General features: G+C 56.6%; 1 protein-coding gene across 1 annotated transcript in view; it reads right to left on the bottom strand.

The window, feature by feature from the left end:
• The window catches only part of CACNA1I (calcium voltage-gated channel subunit alpha1 I), a 137,063-nt gene extending 127,827 nt beyond the window's left edge, over nucleotides 1-9,236 (bottom strand). Inside the window, exon 1 of the mRNA XM_023222216.2 lies at nucleotides 8,717-9,236. The gene's annotated coding sequence lies outside the window, so the exon portion shown is untranslated. The remainder of the gene's footprint in view (nucleotides 1-8,716) is intronic.
• Between the last annotated feature and the right edge of the window lie 280 nt (nucleotides 9,237-9,516).

The raw sequence follows: 9,516 nt of genomic DNA, 5'->3' as shown, positions 1-9,516 counted from the left end.
CCGGTGACCACACAGCCTCCACCCTCGGACCTGCTCCCGGTGACCACCCAAGACCATCTCCCTCTGACCTGTTCCTTAGCAGCTTCCCAGGCCACTACTCTCTGACCCACTCCCCACTCCCAAAGCCCCCAAGTCCAGTCCAGAAATCTCTCTTTCCTGTGTCTGTGGCCCAGCTCCTATCCCAGATGCCTGTGTGCCCACAGCTGGAAGCCCTGAGGGACTGGCAGCTGGGCCTCCCTGGGCTCCAATCTGTCTGCAGATGGAACCTCACAGAGACTAAAGGACTTGCTTTAGGTGACAGTATTGGTGAATTCAAACCCAGGTCCATCAGGTGCCAGAGTCTGAGCTGCCTCCATGTTCCTGAGTCCCCTTCTTCTAGGTGCTCCCAGGGCCTAACCCTGATGCTCCTTCCCCTGAGTGGCCCACCAAGCAGCAGTGTGGCAATTGGGCTGGCCTCCAGGAACGGCGATAGGAGCAGAAGCCTGCTGTGTCTGGAACACAGACCCCCATTCCTGACTCCGGCAGCCTCTTAGAGCCCCAGTTTTTCTCTCTATAAAGCTCAGCCCTCCTCCAGCCTGCTTCAGCAGGCTCTTGTTAAGAAGCAACATGATGGGCTGCCAGGTGCCGTGTCTCACACCTGTAATCCCAGCACTTTGGGAGGCCGAGGCGAGTGGATTATCTGAGGTCAGGAGTTGGAGACCAGCCTGGCCAACATGGTGAAACCCCATCTCTACTAAAAATACAAAAATCATCCAGGCATGATGGCGCACACCTGTAGCCCCAGCTACTCGGGAGGCTGAGACAGAAGAATTGCTTGAACCCAGGAGGCGGAGGTTGCAGCGAGCCACAATTGTGCCACTGCACTCCAGCCTCGGTGACAGCAAGACTCCATCTCAAAAAAAAAAATAGAAGCAACGTGTTGTAGATGGTGAGGCACTCTGGTGGATGGCTGAGCATGCACTGGTCCAGCTGTGTCATCCCCAGGGGCTGCTACCCCAGTCCATTCTCTGTCATCACCATCACCACCACCATCATTATCATTATCACCACCTCTACCATCACCACCATCACCATCTCCATCATCACCGCCACCACCATGATCACCACCACCATTATCATTATCACTACCTCCACCATCACCACCATCATCACTACCACCATCACCATCACCACCAACACCAACACTAGCATCATCACCACCACCATCACCATCACCATCATCAATATCACCACCATTGTCCTCACCACCAACATGATCATCACCACCACCACCATCACCAACACCAACATCATCACTACCATCACCACCACCACCATCATCACCAACACCAACATCATCACCATCACCACCATCACCATCATTATCATCACCAACACCATCATCACCACCATCACCATCATCACCACCATCATCACCACTATCATCACCATGACCCCACTAAGCAATGGCCAACAGGCTCTCTATGCATCATCTGTGTCAATTTTTACAACTCCATGGAACACAGATCATTCTCATTCTTACTTCATGGAGAGGGAGACAGGGGAACAGGGAAGTACAACCATGACCCTAGTCAGCCACCTGGTGCTAGGCAGAGTTAGTGTCCCAGTTCAGGTCTGCTTACTCCCAAGCCCAAGCACTGAACCATTCCAGGCACCAACCTGGGACGGGAATGGTGCCCTGGAATCAGGCCTCCCCAAGCTGAGTAATCAGACAGTGGCAATACAGCTGCTAGTCCAGTCAAGATGTCCAAGTCTTCCCAAGGCAGTGGGGAAACTTGCCTCCCAGAATCTTCCAGCCAGCACTCCAGAACCCTGGGAGTGCAGTGTCAGAATGTCCTGTGTCTCCAGAGCTCAGAGCCCTAGTGAAGGAAGACCTGAGGCCTGGCCTGGTCGCCCCAGACCCCATGTGTGTGTGCATGTGTATGTATGTGTGTGTACATGTGTGTTTTCATACAGGGAGGCAACTTGTTTATCCCTTTGTCAACAACCACACACCAGCTAATATCACTAGTAGAAGAACAAGCAACAAATTCGTTCAGGAAATACTAGAATCCAGGAATTTCAGACTATCTTAGAATCACCCAGAACTTCGGAGGCCCAAAATATTAACTACAATCATCCTGAATCTATAGTGTGGGTTTCAAAGCACGGGCAGTGGAAGCTGAGACCTGTATTTGAGTCCTGACAACAATCCACCTTAGCACACAACTCAGCCTGGCAGGTGCCCACAGCTACCCTGTCTATAAAATGAGGAGACGACCACACCGTGGCAGGGCTGCTGTGCAGACAAACTGGGGTAGCACCACCGGGCACTAGGCAGGTGCACAGTGAGACGTGAGACTCCTGACAGTTTCCCATCCTTTTTAGTATCCTCAGCCATGGAGTTCCAGACTCCTGAACCCCAGGGGTCCCAGAAACGGTGTCTGGTTTTAGACTCTCGTTGTCTCCAGATCTTCAAACAGAGAATCTCTGAAAAGAATGAGAGCCGGGAGGTGACCTAATCCATCACCATACACACTCACAAGCACAAAAATCACACAGTCACATTCACACACCCACAATCACATGCTCCATACCACACTCACACACAGACACACAATCATACACATACACACATTAACACACACTTGCAGACACCTCACACACATATGTACACACACATAACACACACTCACAGACACAATCACACACATGGCACATAGGTACATCAGCATGCATTCATACAGACACACGGACACACACACACAGACACACAATTACATACACATACATAACACACAAACACAATCACACACATGCATACACACATAACACTCACACAGACATACACACAATCACACACATGGCACATGGGTACACCAGGATGCACTCAGACACACTCAATTACACAGACATACATAGAAACACAATTACACACACCAACATACACACATAACACACACACAATCACACACGGCACATGGGTACACCAGCATGCACTCACACAGACACACACACAATCACACACACATAACAGACACAATCACACATTCACACACAACACACATTCACACAGACACACAACCACACACGGCACATAGATACACCAGTACCCATTCACACAATCACACACACAATCACATACAGATATACACATGTAACACACACTCACACAGACATACAACCACACACGGTACATAGATATACCAGCATCCACTCACGCAGATACACACACTCACATATACACACTCACACACTCACAGACACATACACAGACACATATGCACACAGTCACACAGATACACTCACATAACATACACTCGCACTGACACACAGACATGCATGCACACCAAGAATACATAGGCACACACAATCACACACATAACAATTAGACATATACTCACAAACATACACGCAATCACACACACTCACACATAAACACACAAAACACCCATTTACAGGCACACTCATAACACACAGACACATTCCCATACAATCACACACCCAGACACATAGATATGCACACAATCACACAGATCACATACATTCACACACATACTGACACATACACACAATCACACACACATAGACACAACAGCCACTCACACATACAAACCAGTGCAGAGTCTGCATCTGGTGATCCACAGAAAAGCCTTTGTGAGACTGCAGGAAGCCTGCCTTCCAGAATCTTCCAGCCAGCGTCCCAGAGCCACTGGAACCCTCTATCTGCTCCCTCTTCCACATGACAGCCCTGCAGACACATGACGACAGCCCACCCACCCCTGAGCCTCATCTGCCCCAGGCCTCTTGTCACCAGCTCCCTCAACCATTCCTTGGGTGACAATTTCCACATCGTATGCCTCCCTGGGGCCCCTCCCCAGTCACACTCAAGTCTGTGCCCTTTCCTCTGCATTAGCAGGACCGGATTTGCACCAAGCCACCCAGAGCACAGCAGACAGGTTACATGCCTGATTCTGGCCTTTCCTGATGCAGACTGGGAGCATCAGAACCCAGTTGGCAACCCAGTCCTACGGCAGCACCTGTGGGGCATGTGGTCCACTGATCCCCTCAGATCTTCTTCAGAGAAGCTGAGCCAAGCCAGAGCTCCTCAGCCTAAAGAGGAAAGGCTGAAGTGTGGCTCCCCCAATTGCATGACCTGTCACAAAACTTGCTCTGGTCTGGTCAGCTGAGCCTGCCCACATCTTATAGTCATTCATCTCAGACCTGTCACAAAAATAAACAGCTAGCCCTCCCAGCTCTGCAGCCTATTGAGTGGGTTCAGTCAGCAACCCCTCCCGTGATGGCCAACGAGAATCAAAGCCGACATTATCTCTGAGTACTTACTATATGCCAGGCACAGAGTAAGCTTTTGAGATGGGCTTTTGCTCTCTCCACCTGATAGGGGAGGAAACTGAGGCACTGGAAGCTTAAAGGATCTTCCCAAGGTCAAGAACTACTTAGTAAAAGAGCTGGGGTTTGGATCTGGGCAGTCCAGCTCCAGGTCACCAGTTAAAGGGTTATCCAGGCCAGACTGTGGACAGGAGGTTGCAGGCCACCCGCACCCCCACCCCTGCACCTGCCCACGTGTCCATCACCAGGCATTGCCATTTGTTTGTTTTCAGCCAGCTCTCGGCCCTATGACAAGTGCGGCAAGTGAGGCTGTGTCGGAACCTCCATCAGTGTGTTTGAACATCTCCCAGCAGGCGCTTCTGCTGATCAGTTTTCACTCACTCTGCAGCAATTAGGGCCTTGGGTCTTACTTCAGCTAGCCAATCAGGGTGAACATGGCCCCTGATGGGAGGGAGGGGTGTCCAGCAGGAAGAGCACTGGATCAGGAGTCCCAGGACTCAAGGACCAGCTCTGCCCTCCCCACATCACATGGTCTCCCCAAGCTTCGTTTCCTTTTGTATAAAATGCAGAAGACGATGCCTTTTCTGCCTTGAAAACCAGATAGCAAATGGGGAAAAACATTTGGAAAACAACTTCATGAAAGAAAACACAGCTTCATTGTACGAGGCCCCATGCTAGGTGCTGCAGAAACATGTCTGAGCCGCACAAAAATCCTTTCAGCTGGAAGGTGTTATCCCAGCTTTATAAGAAGCGGATGCTCCTGTGATGCTAGGTGACCTGATCCTCTTGCCATGGTTGTGGACTTGCTCATCTCTACCCCAGCTGGGACAGAGCTTAGCCCCCACCAAAAAAGGGCCTAAGACCTTAGAATGACAGAGGGCTGGATGCAGCCCCCGCTGCTCAACAGGGCAAGTCGGGCAGCAAGACCCTGATGCTCCTCTCCACATGCACCGTTAGCCAGACCACTCTGGCCGGAGACAAGGAGAAGGGGGCAGTAGGTAGAGGCAGAGCCTGAGAGATGAAGGGAGAAGTTCTGGGAGGCAGGGCCAGGTCTGCACTGAACCTGGCCCTGAAGAGCCCACGGCCTCCACAGAACCTCCACCCTCAAGATACCATGTCCTTCTCGTCCTCTCCTGCTCAAGGAGCCCCAAAAGTACCCAGCTCTTTTGCAGAGGTGTCCAAACACGCCATGCGAAATCCTCTGTGATCTGCACCTCTCACAATCAATACGGTCTGGGTTCTCCACCCCCAGAGCACGAGTGGAAACCAGGACTTGTGGTCACGTCCCCACAAAGCACCTGGCAGGGGAGGCCCGGATCCTGTCACAGGCACAGCAGCTCCAAGAGGGCAGGTTTTGTCTGTTCCCTTCCATTCACTGCTGTGTCCCCTAGTGACCAGAACAGGCCTTAGAACACAGTACGTGAAGAATAAATATTAGGGAGAAAAGGAAATCAGAAAATCCAATTTGTTTTCTTCCCTCTGTAGACTGGCAGCCATGGTGGGGGGAGAGACTCGACCCACATCTTCCTGGATATCAGGATCCACAGACCCACGGGCCCATGGATCCACCATCCACAGATTCAGACACATACACCCACAGATCCTTAGATCCCTGGACCCAGACCCACAGACCCACACATGCACACTCCCAGAGATCCACAGACCACACACCCACAGTGTGCAGAGCATATACAGCTCCCTGGGCTCTGTGAGCCCCCAGGCCAGACCCAGGACTCCGGGGGCACAAGAGCAGACTGAAGGCATTAAGGCTGGGGCATGTCCTAGGAACATATGGGAAGAAAACATTCTGCAGCAAAGAACAGGAGGCAGGGAAGGGGCTGGAAAGCAGAAGTGGGGACATGAGGACAGGCGAGGAAGAGGAGCAGGGGAAGAGCTGGCGACAGTGGAGAAGGATGTAGGGGAGAGCGCCCTGCTCTCCCTGCAGCCCACAGGGTTCCCTATAGACCCCCACACCCAGCCCAGCATCCCCTCTTTCCAGACAGTTTTTGACACCACGAGCTACGAGGCTGAGGAATCAGAGAAGGCGGCAGCTGCCGAAGTGGAGACAGCCACGGATCAGGGAGCCACACTGAAGCCTGTTTGGTTCCCTTGGAAAGCACTAGGAACTGCGGGGTGGCAGAAGCCCCGCCAGCGTGGGGGAGGGACGGAGTGGTGCCCAGAAACCAACGGGCCCGAGAGCCCCTTCCTTGGGGCTGAGGCCCAGGGCAGCCACAGTTGGGGTGTGGGGTGAAGGTGGCAGAGAGGGCCATGGAGGGGGGCATGATGAAGGAGACTGGGGGAGGGGAGTCAGAGGTGGCGACCCCCATGGGCTCAGGGTGGGGAACTGGGTCCAGAACCACAGAAAGGCTGCAGTCCCCAAAACTGCCCTCCGTTTGGCTGTGGGCTCAGCAGGATGTCTGGAGCAGAGAGAGGAGGGGGTTCTCACCGCACCCTCCAGCCCTACCTGACCACTCAAGGTCAAGGGGAGGCCGCAGGGACCCGAGGACTGCCTGGCGCCCCCTGGTGGGCCTGGGAGATGCCCTCTCAGCTCCAGCTTTCTCAGGAAGGCTTGGAATGGGGGCGAGGGGAAGGGCACGCAGGGTGAGGAGGAAGAAATGGGGAAGAAGTGGGCAGAGAACTTTGGTCAAAGGAAGGGAAAGGGGCCTCCAGCCAGCCCTGCAGCCCCTTCCCCAAGCCTCCTATCGTGAGCCCTGGGGCAGGCACAGCAGCTCTGCACAGCTAGGAAGAGAGCATGGAGGGCACGGTGTGGTGCCCAGGCCCTCTGGGGTTGTGGGCAGGTTCATAGGTTTGGTGCCAGGCCAGCTCAACAGCCTCCAGGCACGCTCTTTCCTTTTCCTTTTCCTCCCCCTGCTGCAGCCCCAGACCTGGTCCCTGCTCAGTGTCACCCTGTCCTGTCCTGACCTGTCATCCACTGGTGTCCCCTCCCTCTGTCTCTGCATTGACGGTGGAGGCGGGAAGGGAACTGGGAGCTCTCTAGACTCCCAGCCCAGTTCCCAGCCCAGTCCTGGATCCTGAAGCCTGAACAGAAAGTTTGTCCTGAAGGGTGGACAAGAGTTCCGGAAGTGAGTCCTTAGGGCTAAGAGAAGCCACAGATCCAAGAGGTGACCAGGTGCCAGCAGGGCCTGAGAACGGGGTGCAGGGAGGTAGGCCCACACCCCGGGCCAACCCCTTCCCCTGGGCCGGGCCACAGACCCACACCTCTGTTCATACAGCATCCTAGCCCCGAGGTGGTGCCAGCCTCTGCAGGGTGAATCCTCCAGGCAGTGAGAGACAGAGGACGAACTGGCCACTGCCTGGGCCAATCTGAGTGCTCCAACCAGGACTCTCCTCACATGGTGATCAGACCCCAGCACACCACACACGCCAGACACGCAGGCCCACTCCAGCGCTCGCTCATTCTCTCCCTCTGTCTGTCTCTCTCTCTCACACACACACACACACACACACACACACACACCACACACCTGGACCCAGGACACAGACCCTCAGGACGAGAATATAGCGCAGAGGTCTTCTCAGACCCCAATCTCATCCTCAGATCAGGACACCCCAGGGCTCTGACCGGGAAGAAAGACACTAGCAGAGGGGCTGACTGAGGCCTCAGCCTGGGCCCCACCACAGCCCCCTCCCCCAGGCACCATGACTTCCCCCAAAAGAGGCCTCCCCACCACTGCCAAGCCCCCTAGTCCCCCACAGCTCCCCCCAACACCACCCAGTAGGCAATTAGTACCCAATCATCATGAGCACTCATTACATAACACCTCCAGCAGGCGAGGGTCCCTTTCACCCCTACAGCCCCGGCTCCGACCCTGGCCTGGCTTCATGCAGCGAGGCCTCCGCCCCGCTGGGGTGCCGGCCAAAGAGGGGGTCTCCACCACCCCCGCCTCCAGCAAAGTTAAACCCTGCCCGGGATTCCCCCATCCAGTGACCCCGCTGCCGCGCTCCGGGGCCAGCGCTCCCAGCTCAGCCCGCCGGACACGGGCACCAGCTCTGGTCCAGCTGCCCGCAGAGCCGCAGCCGCTGAGGGGCGGCCGGACGCGCGGACAGCCCGGGCCCCGGCCGCCAGCCTGACTTGTTGAATAAATTTCTGCAGCGCTGGCTCAGCTGGCTTCAGTATTGGCACCGAGAGAACTTTCGTGGCCTTGGAGAGGGGACCGGTCAAAGTTTCCTGTCCTTCCTCCCAAGGCATGGCCCCGAAGGCGCGGGATGGGGGGGCTCGCCTGACGGGTACGCGCGGGTGGGGAGGATCGGTCCCCAGAAATAAATAAATAAATGCCCCAGTGAAGAGAGAAGCCAACGCGCCAAGAAACTGGCATCGAAACGGAGCCCTCCCTTCCTTCCCCCCACCCACCCCGCCCCCACCTACCTTGGCGTGGACCTGGCCCGGCCGCGGGGGGTCGTCCAGGTTAGAGACGCGGGGACGACGCGTCCGCACCCGAAGCCGGCGATCGAGAGGGACCTCCAGTCCCGCCAGCCGACCCCCCGCCAATTCAGGATCAGCTGAGCCCCCGGGGCGCGGGGGGCGGCGGGCGGGGGGCGGCGGGCCCGGGGGCCCGGGCCATGGTGGGAGGAGGAGGCGGCGGCGGGCGGGAGGGACGGCGAGGCTCTGGGCGGGCGGCGGGCGGGAGCGCGGCGCTCCGGGCCGGGGCGGGGGCGCGGGTGCTGCGGGGACCGAGCGGCGGGGCAAGTGCCCGGGAGAGACCGGCGCGGCGGGGAGCGCGGGGCTGGGGCCGGTCTCTCGCCCGCCTCGGCTCTGCTCGCGCCTCCGGCTCCGGGCTCGAAGCGCGGGGTCTGCGCGCGGCGGGGGCTGCGGAGGAGCCCGAGCGCCTGGCGGTGCGGGGACGTGCGGCGGCGGCGAGACCGAGCCGCGCCGCGTGCGAGGAAAAGCCGTCCTTATACTGACACCAAATGTCTTCGGGGAAAGCTGCAGGCGCGGGACGCTGGAGGGGGGAGGCGTGGAGGCGACAGACAGACTGACGGCTGTGGCTGGTGAGCTCCCTGCCCCTCCCCAGGGGGCAGGAAGCCCCCGGCCCGCGGCCAGCTCCTTAAAATTCAGGGTCGTGCCTGGGGGAGGGTCCTGACCCCTCAGCATGGGGGCTGCGTCATGAGTAAGAAGAGGTGGGGGGGTGGCAATATTGACCACCCCCGTGTCCCAGGTGACTGCTC

This window comes from Piliocolobus tephrosceles, chromosome 19, assembly GCF_002776525.5.
Source record: "Piliocolobus tephrosceles isolate RC106 chromosome 19, ASM277652v3, whole genome shotgun sequence".
NCBI lineage: Eukaryota > Metazoa > Chordata > Mammalia > Primates > Cercopithecidae > Piliocolobus > Piliocolobus tephrosceles.
This window is presented reverse-complemented; position numbering and strand designations above follow the sequence as displayed.